Below are 27,047 nucleotides of genomic sequence, written 5' to 3'. Positions count from 1 at the left end.
TCGGAGAATGTATCCCACGAAATGACGGAGAAACGTATCCGCCCGGCTCGTAGTCGAAAACGTTAATAGCGAAATTATTCGGGCGTTGAAGTTCGTAATGTGAGTGCGATTCTGTGTACGGGGCCCACTTGGATCCGAGCCGTTATTAGCATACCCGTCTCGCTTCGCATGCACGACCATCCGAATACACGTGCACGTCGAGTTAAAAGCGCAATCCACGCGTCTCCGCTCGCGGGAACACGCGCGTATGTACCTGTGGGGACTCATAACAACTGCCTAATAATGTCTCCTTCCTTATATCACGCTTAGAGTCCCCTAACAACGTCGAAACTTTGCTCATCTCTCCTCTTTCCTCTTCTTCTCTCCCTCCTGCTCTTTCGCTCTGTTTCTCTCTCTCTCTCTCTCTCTCTCTCTCTATTTTCCTCTTTATTATGACATTTCTATTTAAAAAAACTCTTTTGAGCTTTAAACTAACGATCTCTTCTGCGATCATTGTAAAAATAGGTACATGGATTCATTATAGAAATGCTCTAATATAACGAGCATGTAAGGGAAACCACTCTTAAAAAATTACATTAGCTTTGCTTATCATCTTGTTATCTTCATAGAACCACCATAGAACGGTCGAACGAAAGAATTCTTTCTAGGTCATATTTCATCTATTTCTTCTAAGTATTGCTCTTTCGTAAAATCGATTTACCAATTACTCACAGTCTTCCTGAACGATTTTTAACCTTCAATTAATATCAGTGACACAAAGTGTTTTTCATCCGTCAAAATTTAATGAAGAAGTCAACGTATCCGGAAAATATGTTCTATTATTTTTATCTTAGGTGAAATGGCAAAGTTTCTAACGTTTTCAACGAAAGAGAAAATCTCTGGTTTGTCAAACGCTTAGCTTATCCTGAGTCTCTTTTGTCGTCAGGTATCTTTCTAGGCAATGTACTTTTGTGAAAACGCACACGGATATACACATAATTTTGCTTTATGGTTCTCGAGCGTCAGCTTAGACGATATCGTTGCAGCTACCGGTGCTCGACAGGACCACACCAGATTCAAGAATAAAAGGCTTTGTCGGGAAAACGATAGCTGCTTCCGTGAGCTCTGTTCTCTATCATCTGGTCGAAAAATTATAGCACAGTGAAGGAGTAGCTCTCTCCCTCTCTCTCTCTCTCTGTGTGTGTGTGTGTGTGTATAGAAGATAGACGCTATCAACGTTCACGATGGGGCTTCTCAATAATCTCTTCAAACTTTTCAATATCAGTTCGCTCACGAATGTAATAATAAACGAAAATATATCTATCTTCATAAATATAAAATCAAAATTCAAACAAAAAATGAACATTGAAAATTGAATATTAATTAATAAGTACTGCAATAAAATTGAAAGGACTTTTTTCGTACTTACGTCTCTCTTTATTATCCCAAATAGAAAGGGAAAATGTTTCCTTCTGATCCTCAGCTTACTCCTTATCTCTCCTTCTCCTTTAATCGGCCCTTAGTTGAAGACTAAGTCGACAAGAAGAAGAAGAAGAAGAAGAAGAAGAAGAAGAAGAAGAAGAAGAAGAAGAAGAAGAAGAAGAAGAAGAAGAAGAAGAAGAAGAAGAAGAAGAGGAAGAAGAAGAAGAGGAAGAAGAAGAGGAAGAAGAAGGAAAAGACAACTTCGAATAGCGCTAATTGTATTTGAGTTATAGCAGTAACGTAGTTACAAACGGAACAAAAAAAGAATAGGAAGAAATAGATACGCGTTCGATAATTAAGCGGTTAGCCAGCTAAGATTCATAGTGCCGTTACGGTTGGAAGGTCTATCTATGGATGGGTAGAAGTGATGAAAGGAAGCATAATGTAAGATATGGCTGTGGTGTATACGAACAAGGAAGGTGTACGACGACGTTTCGAGGAGAACAGCCGAAATGGTGCATAACAGGTCAGCCTTAGGATAGATACGACTGAAATTGGGTTAAGACGGCACCGTTGGGAACAGTTTTGGATTATCTCGCACATGTTACCCGACTCGCATTTACCGAAACACCATTCGGGTACCTCCCACTATTCTAATAGTCACTCTGTTTCTACCTCTCCTCTCTCTCTCTCTCGCTCGTTTCTACTTATCACGGACGGCGTCGCGAATAATCGAGAACGGAGAAACTAACAAGAAGACGACTATTCATGCGTATTTTTGTAGCGCAACTAATACCGAGAATTTATTGATCGAATTATAAGAGGAGAGATTTCTTCATTATTAATGGATAATTTGATTTAGTATCGAAACGTCCAACGCTATCGTGACCCGAATAAAGGAAATTACCGACATCGATATTGGAAATCGATTAATTTAATGTATCGCAACGAGCTCGTCCAAGATCCTTTCCTTACTTTTACTCTCTTTTAATTTTTTACTCAAGATTATTTCGCGTATTCTTTCGCACACTTAAAGAGTGATACAGCGAATTTACAACGATATACAACGTTCTTTCTTTCGCCTTTTTATACCTGTCCCAGCTCTCTTGGCCGCTTTTCGTCTTGTACAATATTTTTACCGTCTGACGAGAAAGTCAACGAGAGAGGCTCGTCGTACGACAAGGGAACGCCCTTTTTAGAAATAATAACGAGCTGAACCATTAGTCGAGCGAAATAATGATTATTTCGAGAGAACAAAGTACAGGATATATTATTTCTAGCGTAATAAGAATCAATCACGATATAGCGTTAGATACTTGAACGAGAGAAAAAAATGCGAATGTTCAAATCGGTATTCGCTATCGCGACGTCATCGCCGTGTCGAATTCCTTTTGAAAATTTACCTCTTTCACCGATCCCCCAGCACACTCTCGTGCCGTTTGGCCCACCTCCGAGGTAGAGTACACCCTCGGGGAGGAAAGTAGGATGAAAGAGGAAGGGATGGGAATAGAGAGTAGAAAGACGCGGGGGTGGTTAAATGCGTTGGACCAACCTATGCATGCTAATGCCCATCTTACGGACTTGCAAGCTCTAAGCTTTACGACACCCGAACCTGTGGATCTCTCAGCTCTGTGACTATCAAATTGACTCTATCCCGCAAATTCGAGCTTTTTGCTGGTCAACAAGTTTGACGCGCCATTTCTAATTATTCCACGCAATTTCCTTTAGATTTAAGTAATTTAAATTTAAATATTTCGCTTGAAATATTTACAAATATCGCTTTGATAACGAAAGAAAAAATATTGTTCATTGATAGTCCGTGTGCTCAATGTTAAATAAAAATTCTTCCTCTCGAAATAAGTCTTCCGAGCTTACGACGTGCAACCACGCGCAGGTAGGTAGGTACATTCTATTAACATTTGGCATCGTTCCAAAGCATATCGCAATCTTCCATTTATTTTTCGGCGGACTACTACCGGATCTACCGGCAAAGTCGGACTGCCTAAAGTTTGGAGTCGAGTTACTCGCGCAACTGTTCCCTTCTCTCACTCCCTTTATTCTATCCTTGTTTTACTTCTTCCTATGCACCTACTATGAGCACGGGCTACGAAGACTTTTGCTACGACCGATAGCGGCGTAAGTAATACCAGAGAAGGATTTCGCGATAACAGGCCGTATCTCGTAAGCCGGATTAAACGGATTAAGTGACTGTCTTCGTGCAGGTCATACTTTGAGCACACGCACAGTGTATCGAGTTACGCGTTAAGGATCATCTCTCTTCCGTACCCCCATCCCCGGCCCCAATCCCTCTCTCTTTCTTTCATCTAAGGACAATACGAACTTATTGTTGGTCGTTTCTCTTACGCGATTATTCTTTCTTTTAGCTGACGATGATCCTCAAAGCTTACGTTACTCGAGAGTACTATATAACTGAAAATTTTTATCTGCTACTAGAATCACTGAATAGCTCGTTGCTTTAAACTTATCGCTTGAAAGTGTTCTACAAAAGAAAAGAGGAAAAGGTACGAGAGTGAGAGTGAGGGAGAAAGCGAGAGAGCCAATTTGAGAATATATCTCGAATGAGGAAACGACGTTTCCTCGAAGAAGGACGAAGCTTTCTTCCCGAGCGATATTAAAGCTTTTCATTGGAATACCGAGTAAAGAAGCGTTTACTCGCAATGATGTCAAGACGAACCAGAGCGTCTTTGGTTGATAGTTAATTTTATACGGGAAAGGATGCGTGAAATAGATAGAGAACGCTCCTTGTTTTGAATTGACAGACATTCTTACCATTTTTCTCATTTTACACTTTCTTACATCGTACTGTTAAAAAAGACCACTCAGCGATCCTCTTTCCATCTTCGAGACATCTTTTCATTATCTTTCATCGTCGAAGCGTCATTTTCAAATCTTAAGTTTAATCAAATAAGCCGATTACTCGAAGCAAAACAGTCCAATGGAGAAACGGTGAAGCACTTTCGTTATTAGTCACGAGCGAGACGAATCATCCTTCGAGTCGAAAAGCGAACCTCCCTTCCTCCCTTTCTCCCTCTCTCTCTCTCTCTCTCTCTCTCTCTCTCTCTCTCTCTTCGTTTCCTCTTCCATGTCCTATTCCTGAACAAACTCCATCCGTATATACAGTAGTAGGTACCTACATAGTAGATATATACCAAACGTATAGGAAAGCTTTTCCGATTCTGACCAGGACGAACTTGTCTCGATGCAGTACGGAGTTTCTCTCGCTTGTCACTCTTGGATTTCGACGAAAAGCCAAATCCCCGCAGCGGCAGTACTGGAAAATTAGAGATTCTGCTTTTGCTTTGCATTTCGTGGCGTAGCATTCTTAATGGATGGATCCATTGAACGATCGATTAACAGAAAGAGACCTTTGTCGTTCATCGAAAGTGAAATAAACGTAATAGCTAACGGTGAAAATGATCGTTGATAGAATAAAAATCTAAATGAAATCAAATTGTAACGGAGAAATTGGAAGAGAAACGGAATTAAAGAGGAAGAGTCGATCTCGATATACGAGTACGTACGCTTTCTAGAAACGGAAACATACATTTTATACGAATTGTTGTATATGTTTTCGTGGAAACCTCTCGGCTTCTGCATGCCTGAATAATTTAGTCGTATTTTCGTTGAGAATAGAGATGTTTGGGGTTAGGTAATTTCAACACGGGACACCCCCTATATAGTTTCCATCGCGTATATCCTCGCATCGTTTCAGTTCGGACCTCGGCTTCGAGCGGAGGCGGATTCTCGAGGGACAGTACCTCGTCTTTATGCTTCCGCCGTTTCGCCAGCAGAAATTGGAACGCGGGGATTAATGTTTCGCAATTAGAGATCCCACCGAGTTCTCTCTAAGATCTCGGATGAAAAATCTCACGTCCGAGGTTATACTCCACGGAGTTTTGCACGATGCTGGTTAAACCTGTCCGACTTTTCGCGCTCTACTTGTCTCCGCTTATAATATTAGAAAAATCGTCGTGGTCGTTGCAAAGGACGTATCTCTACCTTTCTTTTTCCTTGACAGGATAATAGGAAAGTAGAAAATTTGTTTCTCTTATTAAAACGCTTTCCAACAATAACTTTTATCGAAAAAATTAAATGCAGCACGAGTCGTCGCTTGTCCTTTTTATATTTAAAAAATTCCCTTTTGTACCATCGCAAAATTTTTCTATTTTTCCCGATAAGAAAGGGAGAAAAAGAAAAAAATGAAAAATAAATAACAAACATCAGAGCGTACAACTCGACGAATGAAAACGGTTCTCCTCTTTCATTTTCGCGGATTGAAAAAGAGTGGAGCTTTGGAAATAATTACCGAGCTTCGATGTCATCTAGAACTTTTAACGAATACTTTGATGTCAGAAAGTTTGATTTAATAACTCAAATAGCATTTTTCTTAATTGTTTTAATCAATTAGAAACCATATCTACGACGTACGTTTTATCGAACCGATACTTTTTATACGACTGACAATCCAGAAAGACAAGTTTAAAACAAGAATCTCGTGATATCTCCGAATATCCGAATGTCACAGTTGTACGATGTGCAAGGTTTTTCAATAGGAATTTCATCGTGATCGATGCGACGATTTCAGCGGGATTTAAAACGTATTTCGACGCGCTCCCACATATCGTATCGCTTTTTCTTCGTGCCGTGTCCTAAGGGAAAACTCGCGCATCGAATAAAGTCCGATTTTCCGGGACAATTCTAATCGTAAATTTTCTTTCTTCGTGCGATATCTTTTCGGCGATGTTAAGAATTTTGATTGACGTTCCTAATCGAAATTCAACGAGAAAAACCAAAAGAGAGGGATACATTTTTAACAGATACGTTTCTTCGAATGAAAACAAAAAGAAAAAAGAAAAGAAAAAGAGGAAAAGGAAACTTTTCGATCTTTCGATGGTCAAAAACTGAGCTTTACGCAAAAGAAGGCCATTTTCCAAGTGATCGTTCGAGCACAAAGGCAAGCAACTGCTCTCGTCTTTCGAGCGTGCTATACGTAGACGGAAATCCAGACAACAACTGCGAGAACGGAACGTTCGATCATCGGCTTTAGGACAGAACCAATCGTATCGACGCTGGCCATTCACCTCCTACTTCTCCTCTATCTATGGTACGTCGATCCTCGGTCTCGTGGTATCACCGTCGACGAACCGAAAATCGGGATGTCAATTCGAGTTGGTCCGTTTATCCATAGCCGTCGATCCACTCGCAATGAGTTAGAGAGACGAGCCGGTGTGTGTCTCCTGCTTGCTCGTCGGGACAAAATTACAATTACACCTCGTAAATTATTTAGGAACGTTCTGGCCAACGACGAAGGTGGAACGCTGGCTAAGCCACCCTAGAGAGAGAGAGAGAGAGAGAGAGAGAGAGAGAGAGAGAGAGAGAGAGAGAGAGAGAAGATGAGCAGCGAGAAGGGCGAGGGCAGTGCGAGCCAGTAGTTCTGAATCGAGGGTGCTGGTAGTCGGGTCAAATTGCAACAAATTAACCGCGTTAATCACCCACCGCGAGACCAAACTTTTCCCGCCTGTCGGCCAAACTTTACGACTCCCTTCTCTCTTTCGCTAATGCATAAATATTGTCCGATAAGGTAGGAACGCGCTCTCGAACCTTTTTACGCTTGGCTATTCTAAACTCTCCTCGTAATCGGTAGATGAAACTCGCGTCGCGTTAAAACTGTTAAGTCCGTTTCACGACGTTTTCCCTCGTCTTTTTAATCGATACCTTAACTTGCAAAAGCGCCGACGAAAAGCTCATTGACTTTATTTATTTCAAGAAGATCCACGAGTCCTTCTTCTTCTACTTTTTAATACTATTATAAGCTTTTTTTTTTTACTTAGTACGTCTCTTTAAAAGAATATACCTATACCAAGAAGTGAGAGAAAGATGGAACGAGATATAAGTGTGGGTGATATAATATTAGCACAAAACAGTCTTGTTTACATTACGAAATTATTGCCAAGCTGGCGCCCCGTTAATACGAGCCTGAATTACACGACTACACGGTGGCCGATTAAATTAACGATTCAGGGTGTCCTCTATTACCGGCCAAGTCTGGTGCTCTCGCCTTGTTATAATTAAAAATCGCTCGGCGTTGCGCTAATAGGTGAGCCTCATCGTACTAGTATTTTTTGGTTGGTATTTCGCGGCGCTAGTTCGCGCGGAAAATTAGCTACCGGCTGGCAATGCCGCGGGTACCACGATTCGACCGATCGAAAATGGTTATCTGAGAGAAGAGCTGATAGTAGTTTAGAGAAGGGGATGATGAGAACGGAATGACTCGAATCAAGGAACGATATATTCGAGAAATGGCAAACGCAAAAGACGAACTTTGGCTTCGTCATTTGACCGTAAAACTGAAATCGAAGAAGATGTAACTCCATCAGCAGTAAACTTCTGTCATCGCGCACCTTCTTTACCAGCTTATTTCGCCGTTGCAAGTTGTTAGAATTATTTTATTCGATTCGTGTTATTACGTAACGCTAGAATATAAATTTCAGTTATTCGTAATATTTAGATCGTATGTAAAAACGATATAGAAAAAAAAAAAAGATTTCAATCGATATTTTCCTTAAAGCTAAATTTTGTCTATATTATATCAAATATTCGTTATTTCAACGAATCCCTGATCTCGGTGGATTTTCCATCAGTTTTAACGTTATATTATATCTATTAAAATATTTGCGTTGGTTGATATTGCGTTTACTTGTGTTTGCTAAGGGGAGTGGGGGAGGGGGTAAAAAAAATGTTGCACAAAGGAAAAATGAGAAAAATAATAAGAGAAGGAAAAGGGAAAGGATCGCATCATAGGACTGACGGACGAATGAACGAACAAACACGCGCGTTCCATATTGAGAGAAGTAATTAAAACACTCGAAGAATAATGTTTTGTCAGACTCCAACGTATTATACTTGGGGAATGGTATCGCAAAAAGTCTGCGCTCGTTCTCTCGCCTAAAATTTTTTTTTAGAGGTTGAGTGAAAATAATGAAAAGGGGCTTTTTAAAAAGGAAACTTGAGAAAGAAAGATAACAAAGAAAACGCGAAAGGGATAGAGAGAGAGAGAGAGAGAGAGAGAGAGAGAGGTAAGGGTCCGTGCGAATCCGCGTGCAATCAACTAAGCAAACTTACCAAACAACCCTTTCGTGACCTTCTCCCTTCCTTTGATACATAAACAAGTAGGTACTCGTGTTTCGGCAATAATTACACGGGAGTACTAATCCACTATTATATTTTTCAAGCTTCGAGAAAGCAAGTTTTCCATTTCCCTCGATCACGTTCGATTTTTCAACCTGTCCATTCGTGGATGGGAAAAGAACGACTTTATCTTGTTTATTCGAAATTCGATGAAACTACCATCGGTGAAAACGAAAGATAGAAGATATAGAGGTAATTAAAATAGAGATATAAGCTGGCAATCGAAATGAAACAACGAGTCGATAGGTTCGTCCAGTGAGGATCGGTGGTGGTGGCTATCCACGAAGTACCGTAAATTTTGTCGCGGTCTATATTCAAGCACGTAGAGGTGCTGGCTAACATCGAACGCTCGACATAATAACGCTTCGATGCTGATCGTAAATTTACCCTCGGCATCGGGCCTCGCTACGGATTTAACCGCTATTGGTATTCCCTCTTTATACTCTGCACCGATTTATCCTTCTATTTTCTTCGATCTACAAAACGTGCTTTTTCTCACCATCCTACGAAAACTGTGAAATTATTTTTTACTTTTTTCTTTTCCTTCCAACTCTTCCTATGCTCGAATCGATTCCTTTTTCATCTCTTCCTTTTCTTTGCCCTTTGATGTCATCGCTTGAAGGACACGAGATTACTTCAATCTTCCTTTCTCTGTCTTTCTTTATCCCAGTAAGAATTTACACTAGAAAATGTAGGTTAAGCGGAGTAGTAATTATGCTCTTGGAGTGTCCCCGCGCTTAAAACGCATCTTCAACGTTTTACGTCTTCTTTCCGGTAGACAGCTTTGATTCGGGCCGACTATTCGGACCGAATATACGTCTTGGAATATAAATGGAACGATTGGATCAAAGAGAAAGAGGGAGCGAGAGAGAGAGAGAGAGAGAGAGAGAGAGAGAATAAAGGTCATAAATGCGAAGATAATACTCATGGAATCTTACTTTACAGCTGGATTATCGCGCGTTTCCTAACGATATCGTTGGAATATCGAATTGGTCGAAGATTGTGGCGAAGGTCAACCTATGAAGCTCCTCAAATTCGATCTCGTGGCTTTTCGATACCGTGAACATCCAAGAGAGTCTCTCTCTCTTTCCCTGTATTTATCTGAAGACTTGCTAGACCAATGGATACTAAAGACACCTTCGAGAGATTCCGTAGCAATAGAGAGAGAAAGAGAGAGAGAGAGAGAGAGAGAGAGAATCTTCTTGATTGTAGAAGAGAAAGAGGATAGGAAGCCAGTGAGGGTCTCAGTTAGGATAATGCGCTCGCAGTCGAGTCATTTCATAGAAATCGCAATGGCTTCCCGAGCTTCTAGACTTCATGCGTGTACCTACGTATATGTTCTGATCGAGAGAAATTCCCAAAATTGCGAACATTACCACGGACAAAGTCTAGGTATTCGGAATCCTGATTCCCGGAGGAGTATACGCCGGAGACTTCGATGATAACTGTTTGAAGATTCTACTTAAAGCGAGAAACGTTCTAACGTGTTTGAAAGTAGATAAGCTAGATCACGCGTAGAAAATCGTCGAATATCGTTAACGTTTTTGCGACGTCGATTTTGAAACGTATACATAATTGTAGAAATCCAATGCTTGAGCATTAACAATAAGTCCTCTTCTCCGAATAGATACTTAACGGTTACGACCTACTTTTTCATAAATTTCAAATTTCCACCCTCCTATTATTTCTCGCGTATTCTTTATCCTCTAAAGCAGTTACAGAGGATAATACCACCCCCTGGGAATGATTTAAAATTTCAAGGATTGAACGCATTGTCTCGTGATACGCGACGACCTCTTAACCTTTTCTAAAGATATCACACGCCTGAAATAAAATCATGACATTCTCGATTCCAACGAACACGATTGTTCAGGGTCATCCGACGTCACCAAGTGTATATATATATATATATATATACATATTTCCAAGTAATTCGTATTATGTACGAACGGAAAAATGAAATCGAATGTTTCTGAAAAGAAAATAATAAAGTTGCGACGAACGTAGAAATATTTCGAATAGAAGAGCAACGAAACTTGCAGCCGTCGGTTGCTGGAAGAAACGTGCTCGAAACCCCATGAATTACTAAGACGTAGAACGTATAAATATAAAATAACGCGAGATATAAGGTGGAGCTCGAGCGACGTTAGGCTACGGCATAAGTCTGACGTAATGATACATCACCGTAATGAAGGAGCGCCTATGCGACGAACTCCACTGACTCTTCCCGCTATCTTTCTCTTCGCGTGATAACAAATGCAATCGTTCTCTTTCTTTCTCTCTCTTACCCCTTTTCCTTTACGATTCTCGTCCACTATTCTTCTCTGTAAGTACAAACCGGAGAAATTTAAAGATCGATCTAATTCCCCAACAGTTTTGAAGGAATACGGGAAAAAATCGTTTATATATTAATTTTGTTCCATTTTCGTTACCAAACTATATTCATCCTTCATCAAATTCTTATACTACGATTGGATTTTTGAGCGACTTTAGTTAAAAGAAAAAATAGTGTTGTTGAGAAAAGAAAAGAAACAATCTACGATATTCAAGCTGGACGGAATATTTCTCTGGTCAATTGCTCGCTTTTCTTGAAGTTGGACTAATTATGTCCTCTTTCTTTCTTTCTCTCTCTCTCTCTCTCTCTCTCTCTCTCTCTCTCTCTCTCTCTCTGTACTTGGAAAATCCATCGAAAGAAGCTGATAAGTCCGGTCGAGCGATTTTTCGAAATAGAATTCCTGAGAGTAGAACTCGTCGTAAGGAGCTTAAAAAAGAACCCTCAATGGTTTCTTCGGCGAAAAGAAACGCCGCCGAATATACCGGAGAAAGTAAAAGCATCTTAAGACTCGCAATCTCAATGCTAAGATTTTCTGGAATGCGGGATTAAGAGAGAAAAACTTTGTAGACGAGTCGTAGTTGCTTTGACATTCCGATTCGATCAATTATCCACAAGAAGATATCTTGTCATATCGATCATCGAATTCTTAACGATACCGTCGTGAGTCATTAAAAGTTTAAAAATCTTTGTACGTAAATACATATATTTAAATCGTCGCAAGAAAACTAATGGGATGAGACAAGACGAATTTGAAAAAATGGAAACCGTGCGGAAGGGATCTACGAGAGAATCGAGAAGAAAGACCTCTTGTTGGTAGGGGGTTTTGTGAAAGGGAGAGAAAGAGCTCATGCATATGCCACAATCTCATTTGACTGCATAATCGCATTCCAGTCTCGCGGGATCACCCGTGTCAACGAGTTACATATTTTTTTATTCCACATCTTCTTTTTTTCCTCGTACGCTTTTATTCTCCCACATCCGTTGTCCTCATCCTCCTCCTTCCCATCCCCCTACTCTTCCTTTTACGTGTCGTCGTCGTCGTCGTCGTCGTCGTCGCCGTCGTCGTCGCCGTCGCCGTCGCCTTTCCATTTCTACCATCTCCTCTCGCTGCTAATTCGCGACGATTGTTTGATCCCGGTACGGCCCGACCAGCTCGCTATTCAAAGACCCTAAGATAGGAAACGGCTCTTTCGCCATAATCCTTTGCCCATGACTTCGAACCACGTGGGATTTACGAAAGCTTTTTGACCAGACATTGGCGAATATTATACCAACTCTATAGCAAATAGCATTCAACTATTTTCAGACAGTTTTATCATACACGTTAATTTAAATAATTATACGAAATTATTGTAAATTAATTCTATTGCGTTTACAATTAACTTTAAGAAAAAATTATACTCTTATTTATCAAGGATTTTCTATACCAACGGCTCGTATTAGTCCGAGGACTTTCCAACACGAGTGACGCCGTGTTCTCCGTAAACACAGAAGTAAAACAAGAAGCGAACGCGTCTTATCTCGTTACTGAAACAAAAAAAAAAAAGAAAACAAATTACAATCTAATTGTAATTACTGTTGTAACGATCTACTAATAGTGCATATTTTATGATCATTCAGGACTATCGAATGACAGAGATTAAATAATAAACGACATAAAGGTCGGAGCTTCGAATAAAACGCCATTGAAACCAAACTAATCGTTCGATTGATCTTTAAGAGATAAACTGACCTACCTTAAGCGGTCATCACCTCGTGTCCTTTGTAAGATACAGAAATAAAAGGAAGAATAAAAAGAAAAAGAAAGAGAGAAAAAGAAAAGTGGGTCATCTGAGTGAAGTATCCAAGGACAGTGCAAGTAAAGAGGTTTGAATAATATATGCGTTCGTCAGACGTTTCTACTTACAAAGTATCGAATAATTTGTGTCCGGAAGCAGGTTAAAGATTGACGTCATTTCCGGCCGAAATTATAAATCTTTTTCATCTCTAAAAGAAATACCTTTTTTGCCAACTATTTTTGCGAAATAAAACATTGGTACATAATGGATCAAGAGAAGAATTGATTGATATTAATGTGATACTATCGCAATATAATCACATTTATAACATGTACGTGTTCTATTTTATAAAAAAAGTTCTGAATAAAAAATTTGTTACATACTTTATATATATAATATTTCATTTAGCTCATTAATTTATCTATATTTATTAAAAAATTCAAAACTCTTTGTCTTAGTATATAACGAGTTTAATTTTAAATAACATGCAATCGTATTATTTTTACTTACTGCATAGATTCTTTCAGAAAACAAGTAAAACAAAAAGTCGAAGCGTACCCGTTAATATATGCGTTTACGTACAGAAGTCGATCGCTAACGTAAATTCACAGAATCAGAGTCCATACCAACGAGGTAACCGAAAAAAGCTTCCTCCAATTCGAAGTTCCGTGTTTCCGACGTAAATCTCCCATAAACATGAACGTCGTTGGAGCATATAAATTCTCAAAAGAGGCGTTAGTACAGTGACCTACATAATTTCTCGAAAAACAGCTGGGTAACACTGTCATATGTCTTTAATCTATGTGTTTCATGTACGAATACCGATTACCGATAAAAATTCTGCGATTTGAAATTCTCGAAGGCAACATATGCAGAGGATACAAAGTCTTACTAATCTCTCTAACAAGGGAGAAACATTTCCCTTGAATACACACGTATTGTATAAATATGAAATACATTTTTCTGTATTTCATACTTGTTATCTGTTTAATCGATATACTGACCTAATTTCTGTTGAGTTACCAAACCAAGTTGAATTATATTTTTTATATATCTCGTTTATACAAACTCTCTAGATCGATCTAAGAAATATCCAAGTGTCTAGAAGGAACCGTTCGATATCGATTATATCGTTTGTGCCATGCTACTGACATGATCCTTGAAAGAAACGTCAAACACGAAAGTCAAAAACGCGAAGGTACAAACTTATTTACAGATCACTCCACTTTACCGAGTAAAACTCATCGAAGGCAAACGACCGCAGACTCGAAATAACTTGAACCGATATATTATGTAAATATTTATAATTTATCTTCACTGTTCGCGTAACTCTTCGAACACCATAAACGATCTTTCAATGTATCTTCTCAAAAGATCGATCGAACGATCCTTACGCGACGATTTCCTTACGTGATATGACATCCGAAATCATACGTCGATCGTAGTGATCCTGCACATGCGCAATCCCGAGGGCCAAGTTTAGTACCAGGAGGACCTCGATCATGCCCTCCCACCGAACTCGTCCATTCTTAGGATACGAAAATCGACCAAAGAAGTAGGTCAAATATATGTTTTTAAATAGCCTACTTCTTACGTGTTTTTAAAGACGATGTCCCAGGATCGTGTCGCTTATCATCGATTTTCTTCATTCAAACTCATTATATCAATAATAAGTATGGATAAATAATCTATGAGAAAAAAGGCTGTGTAAATATGCTATCTCTAAATCAGATAATTTGGTAAGGAGAAAAGGCGTGATGAGTCACTATATATAAACAGTTTACACCGAAGGATTGCTAGATCAGATTCCATTTGTTCCGCCTGTCAACCTATGACATATGTTCCAACCGTGCCGACATACGTAGGCCCTACACTTTCTCCACCGTGATGGCTCTTTGCGTATAACTTGTAGGATAGGTAGCATTACGTAATTGCTTTATAAAAGAGATATTAACGATACAAAGCATACTGAAGTTTTTCATTAATTATGAGTACGTTATTCCTCAAGTTATTTCGATTAAACATGATTTTCGTTAATTGTGTCCTTAATTTCCTCTTTCCAACGAATTTCCAAACATCTAAAATGTTTCATGTAATATAAACAGTCGAGAGAGCGAGTTAACTCCTTATCGAGTAGTATAGTGAAATATCGAAGACTCTCGATCGACTCTCTGCTGTTCTAAACATTCTTCGTAACGTAAACAAGGGTTGTTCCCAGAGGTTTCGAGAGAAGAGAGGAAGACACCAAAATGGAAAAGGTGGAGGTAGAGGGACGGACGGACGGACGGACGGACGGACGGACAGACAGGCAGACAGGCAGACAGACAGACAGACAGACAGACAGACAGAGAGAGAGAGAGAGAGAGAGAGAGAGAGAAGGTAGAGAAGAAATTTATTGGACGTAAGTCTTAAAACGACTTCGACAAACACCGTTAATTCTTAAAAAACTTTGTTGCGGCATTCGAGCGATAGCAAGAACGATCTCATCGGTCACGCTACAAGCTTTTCCTCCCGTTTCCTTTCAAGCTAATTCAACTCCTATATCCGAAGTGAAAATTGAAAAATCTACGAAGCAAAATTCGTCTTTGAAAACTAAGTCCCGGAATCTAAGTTACCCGTTGGATCTCTCGTCTATTCGTAAAAAAATAGCCTCTCATTTTTCAATCCGAGTTAAGCTTCCAAATCGATTGGTTTTTCGGTACTCTCCAATGGAGTTTAGCTGCCACCAAGAAGATAGAAGCACTTGGTCGCGCTCATTGAGCAGGATTGTCGTGGCGAGGGCATCAAAGCGAAGAGGAGCACTCCACTTATCTCACAATCACTTAGAAAGCGATCCTCTCCTCAGACTCCACCTCCGGAGCACGACTAGTCCTCGAGCTGGTAAAATTGCATATCTTCGCGAAGCAGCAGCATTTGCAAGCAAATCCCTCGGTGGTGCCGTTGATAACGGGCGCGCTACGTGTACGTACGGTTTTTCCATTCTTCCTTTCTTTCTTACGTTTGCCTTCGTCTTCGTCATTCTTCGTCTTCATCTTCTTCCTCTTTATCCTTTTTCGTGCTGTTACATGCGGCGTATCAAAACGTGAGTGCGCCACAGCCACGTAGCTAATTATCCCCAAGAGCGTACGAAGGTCCTGAAGGTGATCTATTCGCTGCAAGGAATTTCTTCGAGTGAAAGCGAAGCGATGAGGTAGATGAGAAAGAGAAGGACCGAGAGAGAGAGAGAGAAAGAGAGAGAGAATGAGATAGGGGAACGGGAAGAAGAAAATGTAAAAGGACGAATAGAAAGAGGGTCAGCGAGGAAGGAGGAATGCAAATGAGAGAAGGAAAAGTAGTGAAGAGCCAAGGAGGGAACTTCTCTCTTCTTCTCTCTCTCTCTCTCTCTCGCACACACAGACACACACCCACCGTTTCCTCTTCCTCCCTCACTCTCTCGAAGAGTAGAGCACTGTAGAAGGCAAGCCAACCTTGTCGGGGGTCAGGGGAGGAATGAGAGATGTAAGGTAATTAAAGCGAACGTGCACCATCTTGTAGGAGATTTAAAAGCTCGTAACTTTTTATGATTTACATTCCTTTCATTTAGTCGCACGTTCCTACGGATAGACTACCTTTCTCTTCCTACTTTTACTCTAGCATTCTTCGTTTCCTTTCCTCTCTTCCAGACACCTCCGCCTCTTCCTACGCTTTTTCTTCCACTTTCCTCGAGCACCGGCATCTCGCTAGCCCTGTCTACCCGCCGCTTTCGTTCTACGTTGCAATCTCAAGATTACGCGAGACAACTTGGCCAAACGCTTCGGAACACGAGTTTCCAACTCTTTCGCTTGGCTATACGTTTACCAGACTCCATCGTGCTCGTCTCGTACGACACGTAGATTAATCGTAGCCTTAACTCTATATATATATATATATATACACACACACACACACACACATATATAAATTTCTCCTTTCGTAAATTTTAATACTCTTCCTATTAAAGCTCGAACATAGTTGTAATTGCGATGGACCGATACCGTAAGCAGTATTTTTGTGCAATATCGATTTAGAAAGGTCAGCTTGTAAGTTCGCATCGAAGCTCTTTCCGATCACGAACCATTCGGAAAACTTCTCTCCTTTCTTAGATCGGTAGAACATTTTTAATGCCAAAGTTTCAATTGTATTGTATTCTCTACGTATCTTTCCTTTACAGAAGGTGGTCTAAGTTTACGAAGACGACGATACCATTCGTGATAAGGACGAAATTAATCGCGAATAGAAGTCAAGAACTCGAAGGGAAACCTAACTATCTTATACATTACATACTTACGTATGTATTCACGTAGATACATTGAGAAGACGAAATTAGGTAGGAGCAAATTCGACTTGCGCTCTCATTGCTCTTTCTCGAGACGAAAACGAGAGAAAGATGGTGGAAACATATATCCACGTATATCACTTCAGTCTTGCGAAGCATTTATTCGAAGACAATGAAAGCATTAGGGATGCTCTCTGAATATGGTTTCTACAGTTATTGATTAAGTCGAATATACTCTATCGATAATGAGATACGCCTTCGTGGAAACTGCGTGAGGAAAGATTTGTTTCTGTATCGACGATCAGTCGTTTTCAAATCAATCTATAGTTTTCGCCTTTATTGTCAGACAAAACGACTGCTTTTACCCTTTTCAATTTACGTTCGAATAGACGTAAACGAGAACGTCGTTTACGATAGCGCAAAAGCAACGAAATATCGTGTGGCAACGATAAATGCGTTAAATATCAGCGAAATCGTCGGGTATAACGACGCGCGCACCCACTAAATGAGATTACAAATTCAAATACTATTATACAAGAGGTTAACAAATATATCTTGGCGAACGTGTAATCAAATGTCTGGGAATAATTGCCGGTGACAATTTAACCGTTAATGTGCAAGCCGTGGTACAGAGTTGGAAAGAGAAAAGGGCCAGATAGGGTGAGATAGGAGAGAGACTCGCTATTCAGTCTCTTGGCGATTCAATGGTACTCAACGTGGAGAACGACGAAAACGAAGAGGCAACCCAACGACACAGAGTATTCCTCTACTTTCGAAATTAGTCCTACGATCTAACCGCAATGAGCTGCTCCTTTTCAATTCGAGTCGCACAACGAGAGATCCTTAGTTTTCGTTTATGTACGCCGGATCAAAGTTGACGCACGGAACGCACGTTAACGGGTAGACGTGCTCTTTATTTTCCGTTCCTGTTTTCGGCCGAAGCACCGCAAACTCTGCGGTTTGTTTAACGCGCTTACTCCTGATATTTCTTTTTTAGTGTCATGAGCCGAGTACTCGGTGTAAGCTTTAAGCGGCTGCCAGTGATATATATAGGTATATAGGTATGTGGTATACACTCCTAAACTCCACATTTCTGGAATTATACGAAAAAGCAAAAATGAGAATAAGTAGATACGTCCGGGAGTTTTCTGCTGGCCATTTTAATTCCTTGATCGATATTCTCTCAACAAGAACGATGCTTTTTGAAAAATACCGCGCGTACAGAAATCGAATAACAACGTCGACGGTAGAGGACATTGAAAAACAAAGTACCCGAATAAGGAATAGAGAGATGAGAGAGAGAGAGAGAGAGAGAGAGAGAGAGAGAGAGAGACGAGAGGAGGAGATTGATTTGTCGCAAAGTTACCGACGAACTACGTTTGACCATTCGTCATTAAAATATGCATCGGTATGCGTTCTCGCATGGACGAATCGGCAATTGCGAACGGCTTTTCCAATTTCCCGTCTATCGCTTCGTCGATGATTTATCCTTGACACCGCGTCGTATCGTAAATTCGAAAGTATCGTTCAAAAATCGTAAAGAAGTCCATGTTCCAATCTCCGTCGAATAGTATCGAGTGTCGTACGACCGAGAATTAAAAATCTCGCGCAGACAAGAAATATCTGCTTTTCCTACCTTCTATCGGCAGCATGCGAACGAGCTTGCCGCTACAAAATTTCTTCTCAATATGAATTTCTCGTCTACGTTTTGTTACCTTTACCTCCATGAAATTCCATAATATTCGTGCTTTACGCACGATGTCTAATATTTTAATGAATTTCCCTTCGCGAATTTCAGTTTATCTCAGAAAATCGATGACAATGACTGAAGGTTAATATTTTATCAACGAGCTGTTGCAAAATTGTGAAACTACATAATCGCTTTTTCGACGTTGTCGTTATATATCAATGGACAAAGAGTCGCTTAGAAAATTATTACCGCGTACCTACTTATAAATGACGTTATTCATCGTCAGAGAGGAAACCCTCTTTCTCTCGTACCGTTTCTCCCGGTCCGCAACGTGCACTCGATCTTTCGTTGAACGAACACAAGATTGAATTAAATATAAAATCATATTTCAGAAATATAAGCTAATAGCAATTTAATAAAACCAATTTTGGTAAATGTATAAAAGCAAAAATTTCTCCCTTTTTGCTCCTTCTGTTTTCGGCTTTCAATCACAGAAAACATTAATGGTTACTTCGTTTCGGCGTTATCAAACTACAGCCATTCCCGAGTCTGTCGCAAACCTCAATGATCGATGATCCATCGGCGTAATAACTATTTTATCGATGAGTAAGATCAATGGAAAAAGACCGAGCCATGAGGGACGCGCGTTCGTAGACGTGCACATCGATACACGACACATAATGTACGATTTATGGAAGTCGAATATATAGTTGATAAGGCCACGAACACGGGAGGATAATCTTCGTCCCGTTCCTTGTTATCCAAGCTTATCGAGACTACCTCTAGGTCTGGTTAATTTGATTGGATTTGATCCGATGAAGTACGAATTTTGGTCAAGACGCTAAGCATTCTGAAAGCATTCGCTTAGAAATACAACATTTTCGTATCTATCGAAAAGTAAAGAAAAAAAAAACAAAAAAAAGGAAGAAAACAAAAAAAGAAAAAGTAACTCATAATGCTGTCTAATTGGTTTGATTTGGATACTACTGTTATGAATACAGAATATTATCGTATTCGTATGTTTAATCTTATCCATTAGCGAGATCGTCGGTGTAGAATCTCGTTTAGCGTGCATTAATTATGCATATTACGTACATATCTATAATAAACAACACTTTGAAAACGAATACGTCGATAATCCAGAGCGCATCTTTTAGCTCGTATTTTAAACAATAGTAATGATAATCTGTATAATACTCTGAACGATCAGCCATCGAAAACAAAACGAAACATCGTGGTTTCTTAAGTTGCACTTTCGGTAGTAAGGAAACAAGGTTTATCGAATCCAATAGAAGAGTTTCTATCTGCTGACCGCAGTTACTTGAAGAAGGAATGGAAGAGCAGCTTTGAGAAGCGATATAAGCGATCGCGAGAGCGACGGAAAGAGAGTGGATGCTTAGCAAGAGGAAAGAGGAAAGGGGGGCTAGAAAGCTCGCAAACTATATCACAGCGGCTTAAAGCAACCCTTATATACCGTCGGTGTAATCTCAACTCCGCCTCCTTTCCGACGATCTGTCAGCCGAGTTAACCGAGCGGCGAATTAATTAAACTTCTATTTACGATATCGACGAATCAGCGATATCTTCTTGCTCTCTCTCTCTCTCTCTCTCTCTCTCTCTCCTCTCGGTGCCTAGCTCGGAGGCTGTTATCGATATATCGCGGAAAATGTAATCATTTTCTTAGACAGACTTAGATATCCTCGAGTACGTTTCGTTCCGATTGCTTCTTTATCTTCGAGAAGAAATAATCGTTGGAGAACGCATAAATGCAAGAAAATGCCTTCGTTTCTCGCTAGTCCTTGACGAGAATTTTGTCATTATTACAGGTATTGAAATTGTTCGTTCTCGTATATTGAAAAGTCGAACCGCCGTGTTTATTCCCTTCTTGAGAATTTGATTCGTGTTATAGCTAGGGATCGACAATATCGTAATAAAAAAGTGTTTCCATTCATATGACATTAAATTAAATTTTTTCGATCGGAGACGCCGTTCGAAGGAATGAATTCTAAACAAAAAAAAAAAAAGTTATGCCGACAAATTATCGATGTTATTACAGAAAGCAAGTTTGGGAGAAATTAATAATTGATTTTAAGATCGTTCGCTTTGTTTCTTTTTTAATCGTACTTTAATCCAAAGTTTTAGGATTTATTTAAAAATTCAAATCCATCGGCGAATGATCGAGAGGTCGTCTTAAATAAAATTCTCTCGCGTGAGCAATGTAATTTGTTTTTCCATGAATTAAAGAGAGACTGTACAAGAGCCAAGGCATCACATTCCTCGAACAAAACTCGACGGCAAGATCGATATTAAATGAATTTTCTTTGTCGCTGCATCATCCTTTATGGCCTACTCGTTGGACCGAATTAAAGTTTTCGTTTTTCTTGTTTGAGCACAACGCCTCTCTTCGTATTTATTAGAACGGAGACAATATCAAGTAATCCTTTGGATAATTTAATCGAACGGAAGGGTCAGAAGAAAGTCAGAAAGTACTCTGCGATTGTAACCTTATAGTAACGCCGACTAATGAAAGAACTAAAAAAACATGGGGATCGAGTGAAAAAGTTGAAATATATCTTCTTATCGTTGGTACGAGCTAAGCTACGTGCACGATGGAAGTTGCGAATAAGGACGTTGGTAACCTCAAGTTGCTACCGCGAAGTTACGTATCATCTCGCATTGGCTAGCGTGGCTTTTGTGTGCTTTAATACGACGCGTCTGCCGTCGTAACGAGTAAACCCACCGAGGAAACAACGCGCACGGTACAACGTTAATCGTGCCTAGTCCGACGATATGACTTTGGCGAAAAGCTCTCGCAGAGTATTCAGCGTCTTCTCTTGTTTCAAGAGAGAAAAGACGATAGAAATTGCTGCCGAAGGAATGAAGCGATCTCGACGATCTCAACTGCAGTTGTTTGAAAGAACGGAAAGAAAATCATGTAACCAACGGATCAATGAATGTTAAAAGGAAAGCACGTTTGCATGACTATTCTTGAAAAAATGCGAAATCCGTCGGAAGAGAGATCAGAAGAAAAATCGAATGAAAAATCGCTTGTACACTGGTGCATTCGTCGTTCGTCATATTCCTATTCGTCAAGTTCCTCTATTCGAAAGTCAAATAGATTTTATCAATTCCAACGATTACTTCTATAAAGCGGTACTTGAATTGCATTATAAAGCATTGTACTTGTGCCCGTACGCTTCCTCCGGGGGATTCGTAAAAGGAAGAAAGAATGAAGTTAAACGTGGGGTTACGCTTAGCTTCGGAAAAGCCCTTTTCGTCCACAAATTAACGCAGGTACGTAGCTTTCGGCATTTCTCCGTCGGTCTACGCCGCCTCCAACATATGGCGATTCGATCTGGCACGTATGTATATACACGTGCGCACTAAATGCGCGCGCGCGCAAAACTGTCGTGTTTCGACGTGGCATCGTGGCCCGGTCGTTTCGCAATAATATACCGGGCGTCCGTAAAATCCGCGAACCGCAAGCACCGCACGATCCGACACACGTGACGCTGGCCAAGCGTGCGAGGTTATAGGTGGAGGACGTCGGACTCGAGGGTTTGAGAGGGAAAAGAATGGGGAAGGGCAGTGGTAGGGGGAGAAGACCGTTTCAGCCACGGCTCGACCGTGCGGCGGGACAAACCACCGAACGCTCGTTCTGTCCGGCTAATTTACTTTTTGTATTTTCGGCTTAAATCGACCAAGCGTGGCCGATAGGTGCTCTCGCTATCTCTGCCATTTTCCAACCGTCTCCCGACGGGTGCGCAAACCGAAAGCTCCTCCATACGCGACCACCGAAAGCTTTCCTCTAACCGTGAATGCCAATCTCCTCGTCCACCGCGAAGCGATGCGTCTCTATTTTTGTTTTGCCTTCCGCTCGATCGCTCGTTTCTCCCGTTCCCTCTCTCTCTCTCTCTCTCTCTCTCTCTCTCTCTCTCTCTTTCTCTCTCATTCTCCGATCCGTCAACCAACGTTCCCTTCTCTCCCTTGCTTACTCCATTCGTCCTATCCGAAAACCAACGAGAGCTTCACCGCCACGGCAGACGACCGCGTTTCCGCTCAAATTTTCCCGATGGACGCAATCGCTCGCACCAGGAGCGAACGAATGAGAAAGAGAACGGAGAAGGAGGGAGAATGCTATGGCGTGATTCCCTTTGGTTCTAGATCCGATTGTCGAAACCCCGTTCGATCTCTCTCTCTCTCTCTCTCTCTCTCTCTCTCTCCCGCAGAAGCCTCCTCCTCCTCCTCCTCCCTCTTTCCATTTCACGGAAAATGGGAAACTCGTACCGCAAGCTGTTGCATCGACCTCCGGCTCGAACGCCGATCTCTCTCGCGGTTATCCGACAGAACGATGGCTATTGAAGTCCCTTCCCACTTCCCGTTTCTCTTCCTCCTCTTTCTCATCCTCCTCTTCACCGCTTGTTTAAATACCGTCGCGAGGGTACTGGATGTATGTCATTTAATCGAAACATCCCGATGTAATCTGGTGGTGCAGCTAAGCACTGCCTCGAAACTCCTCGACTTTCATCAACGCAGTTCTACGAGCGATCGATCCTTTCTATTTTGGCCAGCGAGTTCACGAGGAACGTACGTGTACTTCGACGAGGGCTCGTCCGAAATGATTAATTACTATAATTTGCATAAATATACGCGATGCGTGAAATCGCCACCGTTAATCTCTCACATCCGCAGCATGCGTTTTCTCTGTCGTGGAATTTCAACTACCTAGTTATATGGTACCTCTCATCAATGAGCAAACAGAAAAGTACAGTTTACAGGAATTTAGGAAACATGATATATTTCGTAAGAATATTCACGATATAAAATTAATATTTATAAAAACGCACAAGTGTATAATAAAATTTCATAATTCGATTATTATCAATTAAATTAAACGAATAAAATATTATATCGATCTTTACAATGTTTACAGCGCGAACAAGTTAAAATAAGTCAATTCGTTTACTTTATATATATATATATATATATATATATATATATATATATATATAGATAGATATATATATTATTAAATGTGGAGAAAAAAAGAAATTAAAATGTAGTAAGTAATTTACAGTGCCATTGCTTCCTATGCGTTTTCTAAAGTACTTACCACGGAAGTGGTTAAGATAGGCGAACTTCCAAAGAGTCACTGACACATCGCTTCTACAAAAACTTGACACATTTCTTCCTTGAAAATAGAACAAATATGAATATGGACGTGCGCTCGACAGACGTCGTCCCTTTTCAAATGCGTACAAAGGTCCGCGATTTTTATCTTCGAATTTATCAAGCGAGAAATGTGAGCTTTCACGTTGAAGGTTATAAATTCGAGAATGAGAAATAATCGACAAATTGTATTCAAAATAAAATATTCGTATTTTATGATTCTGCAAAAGCATCACACTTGTTGTTCATTAAGGAAAAGAAAAAATATACGAAATCGATTTATAATAAAGTCCTTTTTCATGTATTTATCCGGTTATTACTGGGGGAAATAACGAGATATAATAATATAATAATGAAATTTTATAGAGTGAATGACAAAGTACGAGAATGAATATTGTATGAGTGACATTGAATGTATACATGCGGGTAACACGTTCACCTATTTTCGAAGAGGACTCTCTCTCTCTCTACGTTATGCCAAAGCGATAAGAAATTATTTGAAAATTATAGTAGAACGATTGTGCGATCGAATAAAAAGGTTAAAAAGTGTTAAGAAATATTACATAGATATTTAAATATCTATTTTGATTACGTCTTATATTATTTTCTACATTTATTAAAGTTTTACATAATTACATAATATATGCCGGAAAGCAATTATTTAGGTAACGTATAAGAAAATGACAAGATTCCGATCGTTGAGCTTCTTTCTTCATGCTTCTATTTTAAAATAACTAAAATAACAACAATGGATAAATGTCGAAAAAGATGTAGGATAACCGACAGAAGAATCGCCCGAGTAAAAACATCTTTATCGATCTTTTAGAGTGCACTTACATATAGTTCAAATTTAGAACGGGTTCACCGATATCGCTTAACCGTTGCATTCTTAATTCGATACTCGGCATGTAGAGAGAAAAAAAAAAGGAAAACCGAGAGGAAAGAAGAGCGCACGGCCATGTGCCGTAATATCGCCAGCGATTGCAAAATATTTTATCCTAATATTTTTTCCTTACGCGAGATACATCATGTTAATGGGGTAGTTGCGGGCAATTTATGAGAAAAAAAAAAAACAGGGTGATTACGGAAGCGGGAAAACGTTCTCGACGATAAATACCGTAAGATAAACATACCAACCTCGTGAAACGTAAGAGAATGCTGCTAATCGTTATTCGATCGTTGAAAAGAACATTGCTCGACCATTCGCTAATCCCCTAAGAAGATTTTCGAGAGAGAAATACAGCGATCTCGCGACCTCTTGTCCCAAATTTGACCAAATTTGGATAAATGCGATTTAACATCTTGCGTGCTTCATCATCGTTCCATCTAACTAACGTTGCGCTGAATGATTTATTAACTTTTTAATAATAAATTGACTCGTTATTGCGACCGGCTATTTGACACACACGCGCACACCTTCGAAATGAAATGCATATAAATCCTATCGCGTTGCTCCATTTGATAAGAGCAAATAACCTGCAAAATCTCTCGTATACACGATTTGTTCGTACGTTTCTATGTACGTATAAATATTTTTAAAAAAGAAAAGGAGAGAAAGAGAGAGAGAAACTAAAGAACCGAAAGTAAATGAAATAAAAGTTTAAACGTTCTGTTGTACTAAAGCTCTTTGAATATCGATCTCGAACATTATTTTATTATATTCTGATAAAATATTATCGATTCTCGATGTAATTCTAGACAAGGGGCAAACTATACAATGAAACTTCAAGCGAGCCACATTTTACACGAAAACCCTCGCATCGCGGAATTTGTACCTAGTCAGGAGCATTACACGAGTTTTTAATATATCTATATTTCTCAAATAACGCTTAAGCCCTTTTAGGACGTACCATTTGTTATCGCAGTCAGATCAATTGTTAAAAACCTTACAGTTCGATTTGATGCAAAATTATTTCATTCATAAATTTTTTAAATAAACCAAATAAATTTTTTTAAATAAAACTTATACAACTTTACAAGTTTAACGAACAATCATATATTTATAATAATAAAATAATACGATCATTAGGATTTCGAGAAGATGGCGTTTGTCGTTTCGACCGGCTCTCTATTTGGCGGGAAACACGAATTTGAGAGGAGCGTCTGAAAAATTTGCCATGACCAGGCTAGTGCTCCCGACCAGCCACGAAGAGAGAGAGAGAGAGAGAGAGAGAGAGAGAAAGGGAGAAAGAGAGAAGAGACCGTCGATTCGTTGGTTGTAAAATGCTAAACAAAGCGAAGCACGAAAGAGAGGTTTGCTCGTTCAAATAACGCGTCTGACCCGGCTCGCTAAATAACCAGGCGCGACGAACGAGCGCAGCACGGCGTTGTTTTCTACCGGAAACTCGTCGACTTTTTCTAAAGCAACCTCTATTTTTTTTCTCTATTCGTCCTCGACAACCATCTCTTTCTCTCTCGCGTATTCAAATTTTCCGATCGCTGCTGTTTCGTATTATCGAAAATATTCCCCTTTATTTTCTTTTTCTCATTCGGACCGAACGGAAATATGTTATTCTCTCGGATTATAAAAAAGAAAAACAGGAAAGCGAGAAATATGAAAAATCAAAACGTAGATTACGTTTCTCGTATGCGTGAAAGCGAACGTCTTAACGTGCACGAGTAGAGTAGAAAAAAGCTTTAAACTTTTATCCCGCGAACGTGTCCCTGTACGCTTGAAACTGACGCAAAGATCGTAGTTTATCAACGCGTGGGATGGGTTAATGTATCGCGAGAAGATAGTACTGTGAAGAAAGTCCAACGCGATCGTACGTTCTCGAGCTGTCGTCCTCCCTCTCCCTCCCTCCCTCCCACGTCTCTCTCTCTTTTTCTCTCTCTCTCTCTCTCTCTCTCTCTCTCTCTCTCTCGGCCTCTCTCGCTTTCTCGACGTCGACGTTTCCGTACTCGTATAGGTGTCTCCAGAAAGTACATTCGAGAAGAGAACCAATGAAAGCGTAAAAAGAAGAGAGGGAAAAGAGGAAAAAAGAAGAAGAAAAAGAGGAAGAAGGATGCGAGTGCTTTGACAGAGGTCGGAAGAAAAAGCAAAGGTTAAGGTAGACTCGTGTCACCTGAGGAGCTTCGGACGTGATCGGACTTCTCACCCGTAAGGCCTTCCAAAGAGTCACCTTCTCCCTCTCCTACATCCCTTCTACATCCCTTTGACGTCCTTTGACGC

The 27,047-nt window shown here is 40.1% G+C and overlaps 1 protein-coding gene across 8 annotated transcripts in view; it reads right to left on the bottom strand.

Annotated features, from left to right (window-relative positions):
* Scgdelta (sarcoglycan delta) overlaps window positions 1–27,047 on the bottom strand; it is a 192,522-nt gene that overhangs the window by 87,579 nt on the left and 77,896 nt on the right. The window contains exon 2 of one of the 8 annotated variants that reach the window (XM_085663178.1): window positions 12,373–12,472. The exons of the other annotated variants lie outside the window; for them this stretch is intronic. The gene's annotated coding sequence lies outside the window, so the exon portion shown is untranslated. The remainder of the gene's footprint in view (window positions 1–12,372; window positions 12,473–27,047) is intronic. 8 annotated transcript variants of the gene reach the window in all.

Source organism: Vespa mandarinia, chromosome 20 (genome assembly GCF_050613455.1).
Source record: "Vespa mandarinia isolate Hongniang chromosome 20, ASM5061345v1, whole genome shotgun sequence".
Lineage (NCBI taxonomy): Eukaryota > Metazoa > Arthropoda > Insecta > Hymenoptera > Vespidae > Vespa > Vespa mandarinia.
This window is presented reverse-complemented; position numbering and strand designations above follow the sequence as displayed.